Source organism: Uloborus diversus, chromosome 4, assembly GCF_026930045.1.
Source record: "Uloborus diversus isolate 005 chromosome 4, Udiv.v.3.1, whole genome shotgun sequence".
Lineage (NCBI taxonomy): Eukaryota > Metazoa > Arthropoda > Arachnida > Araneae > Uloboridae > Uloborus > Uloborus diversus.
Window position 1 is genome coordinate 24409759 of NC_072734.1, and position 20103 is coordinate 24429861.

At 35.3% G+C, this 20103-nt stretch overlaps 1 protein-coding gene across 2 annotated transcripts in view; it reads right to left on the reverse strand.

The window, feature by feature from the left end:
• LOC129220255 (protein draper-like) overlaps positions 1–20103 on the reverse strand; it is a 242230-nt gene that overhangs the window by 92456 nt on the left and 129671 nt on the right. The gene's annotated exons all lie outside the window — the stretch shown is intronic.

Consider the following 20103-nt stretch of genomic DNA (forward strand, 5'->3'; position numbering starts at 1 on the left):
GAAGTCAATTAGTTGCTAGCGGTGTTTGAACTTCGTCGTGGAAGTTGAGGGTAGTTTTTCATTCGTATTATGATGTGGGAACTATTAATACGGTTTAGGGAACTTCAAAATTACTGAGGATAAACTAATATCAGTACCTTTGAGGTGTAATTTATCACTCTCACACAAGCGATATATTTTATAATTCCAGGAAGAGCGGGAAATACTTTCAGGGAGGCCCGAAGGGAGGTCGCAGGAGGCCACTGCGACCTTCCAAAAATTTCCTTATTCGCCAAATTTCATTTTACGATTTGGTAAAATTATCATGATTCGGCGAAATTTGGACTTCCATTCGACAACATTATCATCATTCTGCAAAATTTGGAGTTCCATTCGGCAAAATGATAATTTCCGCCAGCCCATCCCAAAAAATTAAGTTTGGGGCTTATCTGAATGCGTAAAGCAGACAAGTGGTGGTACAAGCGACAAATACGACTTCGATCACTTTTTGAAATATATATTTATTACACTTTTTCGGATGTTTAATTTGTTCCTAATATTGAGCAATTTCACCTTCCACGTTTATGAGATACGTCCGTTTCTTAGTAAATAAACAAATAAATATTGTTTCGGTAAATCTTCAAAATTTAACAGCATCATATAGAATTAGAATTCGTGTTCTTCGTAAAATTTACGCAATAAAGTTCATGCTAATTAGTGATTGCAACACCGGTATACCGAATACCGGTATTTTTCGAGCAATTTTGCAATTTCGTAATACCGGTATTTGCTTTTTTGAAATACCAGTATTTTCGGTATTAGCTAAAAATAATAAATAGTTTCAATGAAATAATTTTCAATTAAACTTATTAAATATCTACTTATAAATGTACATTTCATTTTCCATGATACAGAACCAAAATCAATCCGTTGATGTAAAAATTTGGCTTCAAAAGCACGATCTAATAGAATATCATTAAACAAAAATAGCGGAAAGATTGCAAAATGATATTTTCATTAATAGATGGTGACCGGTCTGCTGTTACGCTGCACACGAGCGGCTACTGCAGATAAGACAATCCAGCTTCACGAAGGCCGACAATTCTGCCCCGTTCAAACTCCGAAATTTGCTCAAATTTCGCTTTCTTTCGTCGAAGAGGCAAAGAAAGATAAGAGAAATAGTAAAGATTCAGTTAACGTTTACTCTAGCATATAACCACCGATAATCATACACGTCTCGCTACAGCCGTCTATTTATATTCGGTTGGATCCGCCGTTCAGAGGGCGCTGCTCAGCATACGCATGCGCTACCGGTCTGCAATTCTAATCATTTGCATATCATGCCCTACTTTTTATTTCCTGCTATTTTCAGCTCATTCGCGTAAGTCCTTCGTGGTGTTGCAATTTTCACAAACAGGAGTGCATAACACAGGAGTATTTCTGAGGAGGATATGATCCTGTGCTGCATATGCTGCACATCGAACTGTGCGCAAGTATGGAAAACCCCCTGAAAATAACGACTCATTAGCTTTTTGCATAATAGAGATGGATTAGGGTGCCGTGAGAAAATTCTAAATATTCAAAGGGTGCCGCGAGTCGAAAAAGTTTGAGAACCCCGAGTATGAAGTTTAAATAAATTAATAAATAATTAATACACTGGGAGAAGGCGATTTTTTTTATGGGGTTGCGAGTTTTTGGCTTCCGAGAACGTGCTTTCACAAGATCGATGCAGCTTTCACACACGGATTTCTACAACCTCAAGAAGTGTCGATCAGTAAAAATTACTACTTTTAGTCTCTGAAATTGATAGAAGAAACAAAATATAAATAAATAAATAAAATAACATGGAGCCAGAAAATACTTTTTATTAATTTTTCAAAATGTCCGATTCCAAAACAAAATGTTTCATCGTGTGACGTCACAAGTGCGGAAAGCCATCTTGAATCGGAGCACGTGGTTGTCTTTTCTGGCAAGCTATCGCCTTTTAGTGATTTTTCACGGAAAGCAATTAGTCAAATGAAATATTCATTTGGCGAAGTTCGGCTGTGTCTTGAAACTTTATTCTGGTAACCTTAGCGACTTGCTCACTTGTGACGTCAGCAGCCAAAATGAGAACTAGAGCCGCTATATAAATAGGTCGACACATCAGCTTAAGTTTAGACATTTTGGATCGGATTTTTCCTTGTTGCGGAGCTAGAGTTACCACAGCTAAGTTACGGGTTTTACCAAATTGGCAAAAAGTAATATTTTATTCAAAAACAATTCACGTGGCGTTAATAATTGCTCGCAGGGAAAAATCACCAAACACAATAACTTGCCAGAAAAGACAACCAATCAAACATGTACTCTTTTAAGGTTATTGTTTTAAGAGAGAAAATATGTCAAAATTACGAAACAAAGTAACTCTTCCCATGTTTTCGACTATGCTCTTTAGGGATTTTTTTATTTTTGAAAAATGAGAAACAACCCAATTTTCAAAGATTTAATTAATTTTCATAGACATGGTATCGAATTCTTCACCTTTTTTTTTTTTTTTTTGCCGCACGCGAATTGAAAAAAAAAAAAAAAAAAATACTTTTCACTGTGAAGTGATGAAAAAAGGTGGGATACCTCTCAGAGAATTTTTAGTCTTAAGCCATTTTGCCATGCCTAGTATGGAAAATTGCTTTTATGTTTGTTAGTATCCATGCAAGAACCTTTAACAATCACCCCCCCCTCCCCGCCACACACACACAAATGTAAAAAAAAAAAAAAAAATGGCTGCAACTAGTGGAATGGATAATTGGAAGTTCAGTGCAGGAGTATTTCGAAGCAGGCAGAAGGTAGAATGTAATTGCCATTTAGCCAATTCCCTTTTCTTCTTCTTTTTTCTTTGTTCCCCATTCTGATTAGGACGTCCGCAGATGTGGTGGATTTAATTGCAATTTTCCGCTCAATGGTATCGACGGATTTTACTGCAAAGCGTGAGGTCACTACCAGTCCGTATGCTCCTTACATGGTCGAAGTGTCCCCATTCATGTTTTATTCATAAAACTAGATTAAAATGACTATGCAGGTATACACAATTTGGTGACTGGAGAATGGATTAAACTAGAAGGTATTCTGTACCTAAATTCAGAAACCGCATTTTAGACAAGGATATTTGGTAAAAGATAAGCTACCTCCAATAAGACCCATGAGGGATCTATTACACCTTTCTGTTGTTAATAGCTGATAAAAATATTATTTAATACCTTAATCAGATGTATATGATGATTCTTACTGCAAAAATAAGAAAATTGAATTTGTCCATACATTGTATTTAAATATTAATTAATTTCATTTCTTAATTGCGAAAAGATTGAATTGCTTTAAAGAAAGATTTTCTACTCACAGCTTAAACAGATATCTGCGCCTCCATATGAATGACGCTTCCCCCACAAGTGTACACAGTTTCTTTTTCCAAAATCTCAAACAATTTTCCTTTACGATGGTCTTGTCTTTTCAGTTTTTACGTAAAGATAAGAGACAAGTCAGTTTGTTTGTTGCAAAGCATTGTTATCCGTTGACAAATATTTTCCTTGCCCTATTTAGAGTCAGAGTGTTGGGAAAACATGCCCCGAGCTTTAAAAATAAAATAAAATGGCGACACTATTTTTGTTTGCGGGTAGCTTCAGATATTTCACACCCAGTATCTTTAGAGACTTGATAAGTTTTATTTACACATTACGACGAGGGGAGGGTCAAGGCAAAAAGAATGTTGGTGGTGCAGCTTTTACGAGAGTACATCCATGTTGAGGTTTGTTTTGTGTGAATGCATTATTTGCAAGGCGTTAAATTTGTGTAGGCCATTGCGAGCACTTATCAGTTCTTGAGTGTTCCTGGCATAAAAACTGGAACAAAAGTTGGACGGCAGTAAAAAACATATTTGAGAATTATGGACGTATGCAAAAATTTACATGGCTCTGCCTTTCTGGAGAAAAAAAAAAGACCTCTGACCCCCACTTCCCCCAATCAACTCTAATTTGAATTCTGAAACTTTGAATTCAAATTATGATTTTCGCAATCACGAGTTGCGATAATACCCATACTCATTGGAGTTAGTGTTTCTAGAAACGGCTCCCCCCCCCCCAAGCTTATTCCTCCTACTGGTTAGTTACGTGTGTAAAGTTGAGTGTGTGTAGGCTTACGTGTGGGGTGCACGTAGGTGTGTGTATGTGTGTAAAGGTCCGCGCGTGTGTGACTGTGAATGTGTATGAGCATGCGTGTGTTGGACATGGACGCCACCGTCCAGCAGAAGTGGATTCTGGGGGACAGTGCTCAGGACCAGAGGAGTCGCGCCGGTGGGCGGTGGTGCCCCTGGCAGAGGCTCCTAGTCCAAAATGAAAAAGGAACCACAACATCAAGGACGGTCAAGTGAGAACAATAAGCAATTGTGATTGCTCAAAAAAAAAAAAAAAAAAATACAATCAGTCAGGGAACTTTGAGCTATGCCAGCTGATTTTGCCCCCACTCCCTCCCACCTTTGGATACTCATGTGAGATCATCGTACTTCATCGTTTGGGTAAGGGATGAGGTTCTGCACACCCATCCAGAAATTTTTAGAAATTGAGCCCCCCCCCCAAAAAAAAAACAATAATAATAATAAATAAATGAATAAAAATTAACTAATTAAACAAAGCCGGAATTTTGGTCAATACAACAAGATGTTAGAGGAAGGAGATTAAGGACGAATAAAAGAGCAAAAGTGGGTAAACAATGCAATAGACATCAATCGCTCCCTCCTTTAAAATTTTCTGGATCCGTCCTTGCAATCGTGGGCGATTGGCACAAGATTCCCCCCCCCCCCAATAGTTGCGCAGTGGCAGGCGAAAACCGCCAATTTTGGATAGTTCTTTAAGTTTTCTTATTTTTTGGAATAACTCAATAAAAGGTAGATGGACATATATCTTTTCGATAGGTTATACTCTACATATTTTAATCAATTCTTGACTAATCACGGTCTGACCCACAATTACTTCTTTAAGCACGACATCCTCCCCTCTACTCTATGTATCTGTGGGGAAGTAGGAGGCTACGAACATTTTCTTTTTCATTGTAGATTCACCACTCAATTTCATCTCAAACTTTCTCCAGTTCTCAGGGCACAGTGCAGTGGAAGAGATTAGTAGCGGTAGATAAAACCGCCTCTATATCTGTCTTGAACTTCATTCAATTTTATCTTCAGAAACCAATTTACCTTCTTTCCAACTTTACATTAACTTTCTTTCCTCATTCCTTTCCACAAACTGCTCTTGAGTTTAATACGTGAATTTTTTCATTTTATGTGGATTTGTCAAGTTCTTATAAGTATATTTTAAAGTTTATGTTTATTATTTAATGTATTTATATTTTAAGTTTTTAGTATTTAAATTTGTTATTTACAGTGCATTCTCATTCTTCATTTTCGTCTCATTTTTCATTTTAGTAACATTGATGCGTTCTTTCTTCGCTATTTTTGCTTAAAATGTGATCAATTGTATTTTTATGTATGTCGTTGTATTCAAAAATCAAAAATGTTGCAACTAACACTGTATTCTTTTGGTTTATAATTAAATTTCCCCTGCTATTCCTTCCCCACCTTTGACCTGTTCTTTCTTGGATAGTAGACTTCACTCCCCTCATCAAACCGATAAGGTCTAAATATCATTCGGGTGGGGGGGGGGGGAGTGGAGGAGTTCAGTTTTCTTATTTTTATCATTCAATTTTAAGACTTTACAAGGGCATCATACACTATCTCCATAGGACATAAATTCTGCAAAGATAATTATGCTGGAATGGCACACTTCAGAAAACTGAATAATTTTCAGTAGTTATTGAAAATTCAGATTCGAGGACATCACACAAAAGCTGCAAAAACACATCAATATCTTAATGTCTAGCAGGTGAATTATTATCACGATCGTATTCGGCGGAGATAACATGCAAAATAAAACCACGGAATGCGGCACCTCACTTTGAATCGTGCATTTTTGACAGATGCGATTGGAACCGCTTTCGTAATTTCAGGATCACATTATTCTTAAAACATTGTTGCGAAATGTCAAGTTCGTGTGCAATTTGCAATTCAGTATATACTCCAATTTGTAAATATTTTATTTCATCTAAATGAAATAATAAATCAGAACATAAATTAAATCCTTAAAAATTACTATTTAATTGACATAAATAAATATTAGTTCAATTTGGAAATAAAAATGAATTTGGATCATACATATTCAAAGAGGGAAAGAAAAAAATTTCGGCGCCCTCATTTTCCCTACATTTGTCTTTTTTACAAGCTGATGATTATGTTCTTTTAAACATGACTATTAGTTTGAATGAAAATTAGTTTGTAACTTTACTGCAAAAGCACTGTCACAGAAATAAGGAGATATTGGGGATTTTGCAAGCTGAAAATTTCGCGAATTTCCTAACATCACAATTGAAAGTTTAAAATAATATTTCGCGAGGCTTAAATTTTCGCAATAGCGATGGTCTAGCGCAAATAAATGTTTTTACAGTATACTATATACAGCCCCTAGAAGCAAAAAGGTGTAAGTGCCAAAATTAAAAATGTGAAGATGCTAGAATAAATGGTAGAAAAAACTTTCATTTGTTTAGGGGCAAAAGATGGATTTAGAAAAACTTTTCAATGAAAGCCTCCCTGGGATTGAATTTGGCAAGTGTTTTACTCAAAACGTAAAAAACATACACATACAACCCTTTGTTTCCCACTGCCTCATATACAAATTTTTATTTGAATACGGTTATAGCAGTGTGCATTTTATGAGAGAAAATCTTGCACACACACAAAGGTTTGAAAAGAAAGTAAGAAAAAGAATGAGAAAAAAAAAACAGGAAAATAGAGAACAAAGGGCAGAAAACAAAACATTGATTTTTTTAAAATTATTAAATCTTCAAAGGAAATCAGAATCGCAAAAGATTTGCTTCGGGATATTCATTTTTTAAAAAGGACTAATACCATGAAACACACAGCTGCACAGAGTATGAATAATATAACCAATGGTGACACATCATTACAATTCCATATTTTAGAAGAATATTTTTCGAACTTTACGCATACACTAGTAATTTAGACCAGCGTTTCTTAAATTGTGTTCCGCGGAACCCCAGGGTTCCACGGAGCTCTCTCAGGGGTTCCATGAGATTTGCATGTTTTCTTTTCACACCCATCAAATTTGTTTTTTTAAAAAATCAATAAAACTGACACTTTTTCAAAATTAAAAATTAATTTACTATACTTTCGTATACCGTAAGCGCGGGCTACTTTGGCACTAGGGTTCTTCTTTGGCCCAAATGGAGAAAAAGATACAACGTCCTCTGTCAACCTTTTCAGGGCGTAATTTTTTCAAATATTTTGACAATCCCACTAGAGAGCATCCCCAAGCACTCAATTATGTATACCAAGCAGTTCTATAGCTCTGCTCAACAGGCAACATTAGTTGTTCTAAGTTCCTTGTGCTAACATATGCCTTCATAACCTCTCAAACTTCTCCATGTAGAAGCAATTTTATATCAGCTAAGAGTTTTTTAAATGCCTATTTATGAGCTCTATTTATTACTCTATGTCGTAGTGTAGTTATACTTCTCATTTCTGTTTAGGGTTTTTTTTTTTTTTTTTTTGAAAAAAATTGACAATGACAACATATCTCTTAACTTAAAAATTACGACCTACTTTGGCTCAGAATAAAATCGCGAAAAAATCCGCCAGAGAGATTTGTGAAAGTAAGGAATAGCTTAAACTAATTCTCTAATCAGGAAAAAGACTGGAATTCTCGGCAACGGAGAGAGAGAGATTGCAGACTGAATTCATCAGGGCTCAGTTGAATGGCTTTCATTGTGGAAGATGAAGAGGAATTAAAAGTTGCTGGAGGTTAAGAAAAAGGTTTACTCACAGCTGCATATACTTCTTACAAATTTTTTTTAATTTGTTGGAAAGTTAACGGAATTTTATTATTGTAGAATGGAATGAGCTCAGGTTTCCAAAGACAGCTGTTCATGCGAGAGAAGAAGGAGCGAATGTTGATAGCATGGAATGACCCAAAAAGTTTTGGAAGTGAGCAACAATTTAAAATCTTTGTTTTACAAGTGGTGTTATTTTAATAAAATTATTCAATTTCCAAAAACTGATAAAAATATGACTGTTCTCCGTCGTCAGTTTCTGAGACAATAACTTGGTATGCACACACATATTAAAAAATAATTATAATAATAATACTTTTCCTTAAAACAAACATGTGTTACTAAAACTTTTTTTTAATGTATTATTCATCCAATTAAATAGTTTTTCGTATGAACACACATATTTCTTTCACTCTAGTTAGTTCTACAATGATTTTAAATAGGGCAAGCCACTTAGGGCCAAAGTAACCTAAAAGCAAGGGTAACATTGGCAAAAATGAAAAACAATAATAAGGGGTACACATACTTAGAAATAAACTGATCACTATTCAAAAGTTTAATTAAGAGATCTCTAGATGTGTAAAAGAAAATTCCATAGCTTGGAAATATGAATAGTTATAAAATTATCGTATGTGTGAGAAAAGAAGGAAAAAAGTTCCAAAATCTGAGCAAAAGTAGCCCGTGTTGACGGTACTAATCTCAGCGGTTTTACCAATCAGGGTTTGTCACTATAGGAATAATTTTATTTGTTGCCTAAAATAATGCGCAAACTTTAGGCTGTCAAAAATAGCCTGATCGTGTGCCTTCAAGAATCAATCCCAGAACAATTCCTTCTGACCTAATGTCTCCAAAGATAGCCAAAAATTGCGTTTTAAAAACTTCAATTTTGAAAAATTTCCAGAAGAAGCTTTAATTTCTAATATCACCAAAGATATTTTAAAAGTGTTTTCAATATTAAAAAAAAGTTGGGAGTGCAAAACCCTATTCCGCAAAATTACCAATTATTGCGCAAAATTACGATTTTTGACGTCAATTTCATATATTCTGCTGTAGTTATTAGCCACTCTCCCTGTTTCTATAGCAGCAGTTGAAAGGACAATTTCAACATTTAACGAGGGAAGACCAATTTAAGGAGCAGTACTGCTCAAGGGCGTCTAAATATCCTAACTCTGTCTGACGTCAACATATAATAACATCTAAGTACATGATTTATAAATAACTAAAAAAATCGAAAAATTAAAGACATTTTAATTCTTAAGGTTTAAAAACTTTTTCTGTGTAAATTTAAGTGAATTATTGATACTATGTAGGTAAGTATTTATTTTTCTAATTGAAAAAATACGTTAATCATAAACCTCATTCACAAATTCTGAGGTCATTTGCCCCTTTAAAAACACTCAGAGTTACAAAGAGGAGTGCATTGATATTTTACAACAAGAAATAATAACTGGAAGTTATCAATAATTAATGAAATCATTCTAATTAGTGGTTTAATGATGAATAGTTAATATGATAGTCTGTTTTAGGTAAGAACCTGGGTCCCCTCTAAAACAGAATCCTGACTACGCAACTCCAAACTGGTGACAAAAAACCAGGGGTTCCACGACAAAAGTGAGCATTAAAAAGGATTCCACAAATAAAAGAAATGAAGAAACGCTGAGAGAGATTTAGATTAATAAAAACCTCCCAGTTTACATAAAATCACAAATGATTAGCACGAATCTAGGTGTGATATACAGTCAAAAAATTCAAACTGAAGGACTACCCCTGAAATTTGAGGACTTATGGTCACCACAAATGGAAGGGTGTAACAAAAGGAGTAACATCAGACTTTTTTTACAAGAATATGATTATGATAAACTAGATGACATGGGACAAGGGGATATGGTGAAGTGTGACAGTTTGTGAGAAAGAGGTTAGGGTGTCAAAAATGATGGAAAAAAAGTATGATATCATATGTAGACAGCCGCTTATTGCGTTGGCCATGTAGGCAGTGGTGTGCTATAAATTTGCAACTTAAGTTGACAATGACGTCACGAAGACGGAAGAAAAACCGAGTTAACAGATAAAACGCCCCACTTACTAGCTACCTACCCTATCTACTTCGCGAATAAGAGGAGATCGCCACCTGTCTATGAGTTGCTATTGCCTGGCGTGATTGATTTAAATGGATGAAATGCTCCGCGGATGAATATACCGCTTCGCTGGTAAAATTGAAAATATTTAACGATTGACAGAAATTATGACAAAAAAAAAAAAAGGTTACGTTTGCGTGGGTTTAACTAACTAATCCGATTTCTAAAGTGAAGAGCATAATTTCACCCGAATATCGGACAAGGCGCTAGGAACTATTTCCTTCGCTTGGCCTCATCTTATTTCTCCACTGTCAAGCTTGCAGTCGAGACCCAATTTTTCTCCTGGAAATGGGCGGGGGGGGGGGGGGATGACAACAGTACTGTATTACCATACAAGAATTGGAAAGAATGTCGAAAACCACGGGTTTTAAGTGGCTGCCCTCCTCCCGGGGCAGCTGCCCTGCTATGTATTTTGAAGGCATGAATACAAAATAAAAATCTTCATTCTGCTTTCAATTCCGTCAATCACATTATTCACGGTTTGTTCTGCTTTTGGCGGCGACGTATCAGATGTCACTGTTTTCCACGCCACAGCGATTTCGAGACTTTAAATCACTCGTTCAGCAAGGCATAGATCGGATTTCGAGGAAAACTAGTTTTTTTAATAAAAGACGAAAAGGCTGTCTTCGGTATTCTTAGAAATGTACGACATCGAAGCCTTGCGATTATTTCTGACAAACCGCCACTTTAATGTCAACAAACAGAATTAACTACGTACTCAGGAAAAGTACAAAACTAATCGAATATTTGCCAGATTTAACGGTCCGTGGCCTGCAGCACGGTTCCAACAACTTGACATTAATTAGTACTCAATTTTTCAAATACTTAGAGCAGGGCCGCCGATAGCCAAGGCGGGCCCCTAGTTATTTTGGCCACCGGGTCCCCTTCTTACAAAAAGCTAGTCAAATGTATTCTGAGGGAAAAAAAAAAAAAACTACTCTGATTCCAAGATGGGTCCCTTCAAGGACGGCGTCATCACTAAGGTCCTCTCAAGAACGGGCCCTAGTTTCCGACTAGACTGACATGGCCTCTCGTCGGGCAGCACGACGGAATGTCACATGACAATCAAAGTGTAATCTTGGCAACAGGGGGCTGACCGTGTGCTATCTTTATTGGATGTCTCATATAAGCTAAAATCATTACTTTTGTACGCGGCGTTGCTTGTCAATAAAGCGACAAAATGGTTTTCATTACAAACATGCGATCGGAAAACGAAAAATAGAACAGGGAAAAAAATAATACGCTAAGAAAAATCAGTAAAAACAAAACAAAAAATCGTTCTTCATCAATAAACCGCTTCAAAGAGAACAGAAGTCTAAGTACTTCAAGTAAGAGGGATCAAAGTGACAAATCCTCCATGATTATTTCTGCTGCTAACTGTAATGCATGAAATCCTTTTAAAGGAAACCTAAAAAGAAATAAGAAGGAATCTAACGACGACTTTTAAAAAATCTAACCGAGTATATTTACATTGAAGAACCAGTTTCGAACGAAATAATTCTTCTTGGAAGTCGATATTTATGGTTAAAAATAAATATTGTTTATGCCAGGGCTGCGGAGTCGGAGGGAAAATAGCCGACTCCGACCCCGACTCCGACTCCGGGGTTTCGAAACACCCGACTCCGACTCCAACTCCGACTCCGGCTTTTTTATTTATTTATTTTTCAATTCAACCCCTACCCCCCTCATGAGAAGGGAGGAAAACCTCTATACAGAGATTGAAATATTAATTTGTTTCTTATGAAATTTAAGCGCTGTATTTTTTTTGTAAAATTAAGAAGCATACAACGTCAGAAATTGAATTTGAAAATCAAATTGTTCCAATAATTACGATTTTAAAATTGAAATCACAGGATCATCCTATTGTTAAAAAAAATTGAAAAGGTTTAACTTGCTCCCCATTAATGTTTAACGAATAGATGTTGATCAAATCGTGTGATTTTCAAAAACGCTTTTTTTGCTAAGTCAAAAAACCTTTCTAGAGCGAGAAAGGCTCCGGCCGAGATCCATCTGGTGGGTGACACCTCAAGTATATTTCAGAGTTTATAAAAACAATACACATACGTTAATTCTGAAAAAAAAAATCCCCAATAAATTTGAAATTATATTTCATCTATAAAATTTCAACGAAAATAAGGCACTATACTTGTATTGAGGGAAAATATGGGGTACATGTACGCTTGGAGAAAATTTTACAGAAAATGCGGCAATATACAGCTTTGTACAAATAGCTTTTCTTTTTCCTATAATTATTCCCTCAATTTTTAATTTTAATTTTACTGACTGCTTTAGAATTAATCTTGAAATGAAGATTTTAAGATTAACTGCAATTATTTGAGTGTTGTAACCAAGATATTTGTTCTATTTCATACTTTTGTTGAGAATCAAGCTTATAGATGTTGTCCTTAAATTGAAAAGACAGATATATTTTATCATGACTTTTAGATTTGCGCCTTTGCACGCCAACACTAAGTTGAATTACAGAACACCGTAAGATACCTCTCGAACTACGGGCTCCAACTTGCTCAAGGGGTACATTCCTTTTACAATTTTATAACTGAGGTTGAAGTAAAAAAAATGTTATTATTGTTGTTTTAAAGTGATTTTAAAAATTTTTATTATTGTTGTTTTAAAGTGATTAAAAAAATATAAAATGTTAGGTAAGAAAACCGTGCTCACAGTTGCTATTATTTCAAGAATGATGAAAAACAAGCAAACTAGGGAACAGCGTAGGTAGCTATTACAGAAAATTCGATGAACAATCAAGCCAGCTGGTTATTAATGACAGTTGTTTTCTTATTAGTAGGCTTTTATACATGTAATCGAATCAACTGGTAGTCAGTTTTTCAAAAAATGCCAGGAGAGTCAGCGAAAATTAAAGAAAAAAAAGTAGACCGGAGTCGGAGTCGGCATATTTTCTACCGACTCCGACTCCAACTCCTTTACGCCAAAATCAGTCCGACTCCGACTCTTCGACTCCGACTCCGACTCCACAGCCCTGGTTTATGCTTTAATATTTGTCACAAATAAAACTTATTTTTTTTCTCCTCCTCCTCAAGGTTCTTCTACGTTTCGAGTCCTTAGCCTTATTCCACACTCAGCATATCATTAAAAAACTAAATCTTATACTTGAAGAGGAGCCACCACTGATAACTATTTGCATTCCAATCACTGCGCCAATTGCAAACTACGCCGCTGAATGTTTTTCATTTTTAAAGGGGGGGGGGTTGAAGGGGGATTATGATTTTGTTTTGAAGGGCATCATTTTTTGGAAAAGGGCTGCTAGCATTTCATTGGGGAGGAGAAAAATCATCCTTGGACGGGGGGTGGGGTGGGGAGACCCCTGGATAAGAGTCACGGCATTTCCGAAATTTGTAGGACCGCTGGTTACTGGTTTTGCAGCGACATATTTCGTTTATCCTTTTTAACCTTCCAGAACTCATGCCGTGAGCAAAATACTCACACTCACACAAAGGAAAAACAAAAAACTTTTAGTTTTATTTTGCTTCATTAAACAATTCATTTGTTTCAGCAAGTGTCATTGTTTTGTGAAACATGCGGTGTTTCGAAAAAATAGTAAATCAAACATTTTTAACATAGTTTGATAAAAGTAGATGGCTTGAAAAAAGTTCTCATACTATGGGCTTTCATTTTGAAGCAAGTTCCGGAGTTTAACAGGCAAATGGTAAAAAGTTGTACAGTGATTTTTTTTTTTTTTTTTCACTGAACATGTTAAGTGAGTTGGATTTTTAGTCAGGCCCGTCATTTAGGGGGGGTCTTTGAAAAATGAATGTTTTGACAAATAAGTGAGAGGGTTTTTGATAAAATTAGCATTTCGTATGCACCCAAGCCCCCCTCCCGGAAAAATATGAAACAGCGTTCCTGTATACTGTATAAGCAGGAGTTCCCAAACTTTCCCAGTAGCGGCACCCTTTGAAAAATTATAATTTTCTCATCGCCCCCCAGCACAACCGTATCTCACGGTGAGCAAGGTTCAAACATTAAGGGGTAAACTCCCAGCTGGGTTGACGCCCAGCACGGGGACCTTCCCCGGCGCAATAAGCATCAAGCGCGTCCGTAGCATGATACGACTATCGACCGCCGCACCCAGCCGTGCGGGGGGCCCGCTACGCGGACCCCCGGGCGGTGGAACCTAAGGCTTACGGCTAAGAGGTGGGGTGTGTGCGGAGAAAAGTACATCTCTATGGTGCCACGGACGCTTTGCGGCACCCCACCCACTTTAGGAACCCTTGTAGTATAACGTACTTAAAAAGTTTTTTCTCCCTTCAATCGCTATTGTGGTTGTCTCTTTTTCTTGCTGATTTAAGTGTTTTCAAAAATTTGTTGTAATTATTTGTTAAAACATAGCAAGAACGAAAAACAACGGTCATTTGGAATTCCAGTGTTAACTTCTGAGTGTAGGTTCGATAGAACATCATATAAAAGCAAAAATAACGAAAATCAACGATGCAAATGTGCTGAAAGAACAGGTTAGAACGTTGAAGGGCAACAGGTAAATGACTAATCGTCACCAGAGTCGCACAGCGGAATTGGCTGGAAAAACGTAAACAACTTTTTTTTTTACAATTCTCTCTATATCTCTCTTTTTTCTTTTTTACGTAAAACTGGATTTCCCAAGCATTAGTGTTCCGCATCAAGTGTTTTCATCGGAATGACCAAGAGGAATTAAATCCAATGTAGCTACCTATATTAATTGAGTTAGAAACATACAAACCATTACGGTGAAAATAATTATACGCGTAGTAGGTAAAAAGTCAAAACGTGAAAAAACAACCAGATTCATTAGTTTAATAAGCACAAACGAATTCATTAGTTCGGTACTTCTAAAGTTCAGCTTTTGAAGCTCATCCAAACGCAAACGCATTGCACAAACCGGTAATTATCTGAATCCGATCATTAACAGTATTTTTCCCCCCTAATAAAAGTTTAACCAGAGAACTGCAGCAAATAGCAATTTCGAAATAAAATAAAAAATATGATCAATTTCATGTTATTTGGAGGAGTAGGAGAAGATGTTTTATTTTTATTACGATTATTTATTACTAGTGGTACGCGCACGGCTTTGCCCGTAATAGAAAAATTAAACGATCTTTTGGTTCGCCTGTATATTTACAAATAATGTATGGTGAATTTTCTCGCCGCTTGGCTTGTACCCATGTTACGGTTCCACGTTATGATAATTTCGTAATTTACTCGTTCATCTTATGATAATTTTGTTCTTAAAATTGGAATAGAAAAAGAACCACATCGAATTTTCGAGAAATCGCTTCGAGGTGCACACCCCCATGCTACAAACTAACTTTGTGCCAAATTTCATGAAAATCGGCAGAACGGTCTAGGCGCTATGCGCGTCACAGAGATCCTGACAGACAGACAGAGATCCGGACAGAGAGAGATCCTGACAGACAGAGAGACTTTCAGCTTTATTATTAGTAAAGATTATTATAAGTATCACAGTACAACTTGGTTTATTCGGATTAACTGCGACCAAAGGCGATCCGGATAAACGGAAAACCGGATCATCCGGATATGTGGGTAATAAACAAAACACATTCTTAATAAGCAGATGTTTTATTGCAGCAAAAAACAATGCTTTGACACAAAATTACATAGAATCGTTTCTCACAAACACTTTATCATTTGTAGTTCAGCTGCAATAGTGTCGAACGACATTCCAAGTACGCCATTTTGCTTATTAGATTACTGTAATTTATTTACGTTACGACCTATGCAGGAGTTGTAAATTTAAATTAGAAAGCGAATATTCGACGTTATTATAGTTTCATTCTTGCTATCGTAATTAAAAACTATTATTTAAGAGAATATTTTTATTTTTAAACTCTAAAATATTATTTCTATGACCAACAAAGTAAAATTCAAAATTTGCGAATAGCAAAAAATTACATGTACATTAATACTACGCTTGGGTATACTTTTCGCACTCAACATAAATGTCTATAATTTATAATTTTAGGAATGAAGAGATGGGAATCGTACTACGCTTGGATGTACTTTTTGGACTCAACATAAATAACTAAATAATTTATAACTTTAGTAATGAATAAAAATGGGTAAGTCAGAAAAAAATCGGAAATTTTAGGGGGGAAATTACTTCTCCCCCCCCCCCCATCGTTTTTTTTCCGAAGAAGTTTGTTTTCACTCGCAAAAAGTGAAAAATTCAATATTTCTGGCAAAAAGTAATGTATTTAGAAATTTACAATTTTTTTCCAATGCTTTTTTAGTTTAAAAAGTTTTTAATGTTCAGCATCCCACACGAAAACAGGAACACTATAATTTAATTTCCATGACCAAATACCAAGGCAGCAATATACCAAGTTATTATTTGCTGCTTCTCTCTTTAAAACTTACATATACACAGGACAGAATTAGTAAATCAATGTCATTAATTAGTGGAAATGTTAAAAGTAAAAATTTTAATACATTTTCATTTAATGGGTGTGCATTATTGTGTACACAAAATACACATCTACAAAAAGGAATGTAATAACCATGAAGTGAAAAAAAGCAACTTTCTGTGTAAATAAAAATCACCCACTTTACCAAAAACAAGGTCAATTTTTGTCAAAAAAAAAAAAAAAATCCATTGAACTATTTACAAGAATCATATGTTATTCAAAATTAGCGGTTGAATGATGATTAGAATGAGTTGATCATTTTTGGTGCTTTGAACACAGAAAGTTACAAGCTATTTTTTAAATAAGTTAAAAGTTTTGGTGAAAATTTCTGGAAAAAGAAAAATAAATATGAATTGCATATATCCATTTTAAAATAATTATTTTTTTTTATTTTCCATAGAAAATAGAACTATTAAAATACATTTTTACTTGTAAAAAATTTCTCTTTTTTTTTTTTTTTTCAAATTTTCTCATTAAAAAAAACTCAAACTTTTTTTCCCCCACTGCCTCAAAATTTCCGGAATTTTCGTATCTCTAGTAATGAACTATATTCTCAAACAAATTTAAGTCAAGACCAAATACCATTTTCGGATACCTGACAGAATGTAACTAAGAATCGAGAAAACCCCGCTCTCTAATGAGCTTGATTTAGTTAAGAAAACCACCGAGAAAACTACATTTTGCAGAGATATTGCAAAAGTGGTAGTTTCTAAAGTAGCAGTTCAAAGACCCTAACATTGCTTCTCAACGAGAGAAGAGACATCATTAGCCGATTTTCAAACGACATTAGTTCACGGAGACGAATTTGTAAACTTCAGACAGTGTTTGAATTAATGTCGATTCAGAGAACATGGAACCATTAGGTTACTCAAACATTAATGAACATTTGAAATATCGCTAAATCTGTATTTGTGCCTGTGCACCGATTTGTTGAGATCGAGGTATAGGGCATTTTAAATGCACCCTTTGCCGCAAACTTAGGTTATTTTCACGAAGTAATGGGTTTAATTCAAGAGAAAAAAATGTTACCTTTTTTTTTCTTCTCAAAATAATAATAATAATAATAATAATAATAATAATAATTTGAATTTTGACATTTTGAATTCAAATTATGTTTTTTCGCAATCACGTGTTTTTTTTTTTTTTTTGCGTGTGTGCAGGCATGTGTCTGTGTGTGTGTGGGTATGTGTGTGAGTGTGTGTGTGCAGGCGTGTGTGCATGTGTGTGGTCAGGTATGAGTGTGTGGGTTTGTGTGTGTGTGTGGGCATGTGTGTATATGTGTGAGTGTGCAGGCATGCGTGTGTGTACGCATGCGTATAGGATATGGAAGCAACCTGGAGACGGTTTTCGCTAGAGGAGCAGCATCGTGAAGCCGGTCGATGGTGGTGATGGCAGAGGGTGCTGGCGGGAAAATAAAATCATAGCACGCCAAAAACAGTCAAATGAAAGCAATAAGCAATCGTGATTGCTCAAAAAAGTCAATTAATTAGGAAATAAGTAAGTGTATCCATACGTGACTCAACACATTTTAATCATTTGTTCAAGCATGTTTTTGTTTTTCTTTTATTAACTTTAACATGTTTTTGGAATAACGCGTTACTTTTAATTAGAGGTGAGCAATGTCGTTCTTTTTACTGATCCGTTCATCAGAGGATCGTTCATTCTTTTGTTCCGTCCATTCAACTCGTTCGTTTGAACGACATCGTTTATTTAAAAAAAGTTGCAGGGATCTCTCTGCACGACATAATCACGTACATTTGAAATGTTTCATTAGATCAGTAATATTCTTTGAAAGAAAAACAACTAAAATGATCCCCACTTTATGGGGAGGGGGGGTCCTAATTTTGTCACGTCTTACATTTCAGGTACAGTAAAACCTGTGAAGTTGACCACCCTTGTAAGTTGACCACCTGTCTAAGTTGACCACTTTTTTCAGGTACGGAGTTAGCCCTTATTATATAAATCAACCTCTGTAAGTTGAACACCTGTTTAAGTTGAACACTAAAGTAGTGCACCGCAGGTGGTCAACTTACACAGGTTTCACTGTATTGGTTAAAACAATTTCAGCCATGTGGGGGTCGATAAAAAGCAGGGGCCCTAGGACACGGCTTAGTTGACCCGTTCAGTTATCAGGCTTTGCCAACGGGTCTATAAAACGGCACCAAAAGTTATAACTAAAATGTTTGGTGAAAGAAACTTAAAAAAACAAAAAACGAAATGCTTTTGATGTGAGGATTTTGGGGAGTTTTGGAGGGTTAAAACTGAGAAAAAATTGTTTTTATCGATCGCCTGTGAGAGAACGTACAAATATGAAAATGTGTATTTCATGCCAAAAAATATTAAAAAAAAAAAAAAAGACTTTACTTTTATGTGCTTTTGAAAGTGCACAAAGGTTAAGGAAAAGAGTCAAATCTGGCAATTTATAAGCAATGCAACTGTGGGAATCAATGGGCTTGTATAAAATCTTTCCCGGAAAAAACGTACTTAATTGAAAAATAAATAAAAAGAAACAACGTTTCGAACATTTCGAAACATGAATTAAAATAAAAATTAGACAAAAATCTTTCAAAAGAAAACGTTCGGTATCTGGAAAATAACTTGAGTTAAAATAAAAACTTGTTCTAAAGTGAAACTAAAGACTCGATTTGAAAAACCACCAAAAGAAAACTTTTTTTTTAAGTTCTTTCACGAAAAGGATTCTTTCAAAGAAACTTTTTATGCAAAAACCATTTTAAAAATTCTGAAGTAATTTTAAATTAATCACTCAGGAAAAACGTTTGAAAGTTTTTCTCAACACGTTTTACTTACATTGAGTTAAATAGTTCAATGGCAGAATTGTGAAGGAAGAAAAAAATAGTACAATAATCTTTTTAATCACTTTATTTAGAAGAAGATATGTTTTGTGAAAGATACGAAACTTCCAATGACAAAAGCTAGATTTTCAAATTCGTAATTAAAACTGCATAGATTATTTGGGATAACTGAAGAATTTAGTAGATAAATACAATCAAACGAAATACGATATTGTTTTTTCTTAGAAAAGAAAATTTAAATTAAGCTAAAGGAACAATAGGCGAAAATAGTTAAATTTGTACCTGAAATTGGAAATCAATGAGATACAGCTATATATGCTGAACTTGCAGTAAACTCCGATGCTCAAAAAATTTACTTAACTTTCATTTTTCATACGCACACACACACACAAAAAGCAAATTTTAAGCAAATTTTTGAAATATTTTGTAGGGTAAAATAGAAAAATTGGTATATTCTTTAGGAAGAAGTTACAATTTGCTTCTTTTGATTCAAACAGAAGAAATATTAAGAATATCGAACTACGATTGGCGAGCGTTTCTATATGCAAAAACAGCCGAACCTCGTTTATCCGGATATCTGGTCATCCGGATTTATTTATTTATTTTATTAAATGTACGACTCCTGCATAGATCGTGCAATAAATTATAATTCTCCAACAGACATCATGTCTTACTTGGAGTATCAGTTCGACACTACTACAGCTGAACTATAAATTATTTTGACACAAAACAACCCAATGCCATTTTGTTACAAAACATTGTTTTTCGCTGCAAAAGGTACTGTCCATCCACCTCTGATGGCAAGAGGTCTAGCAA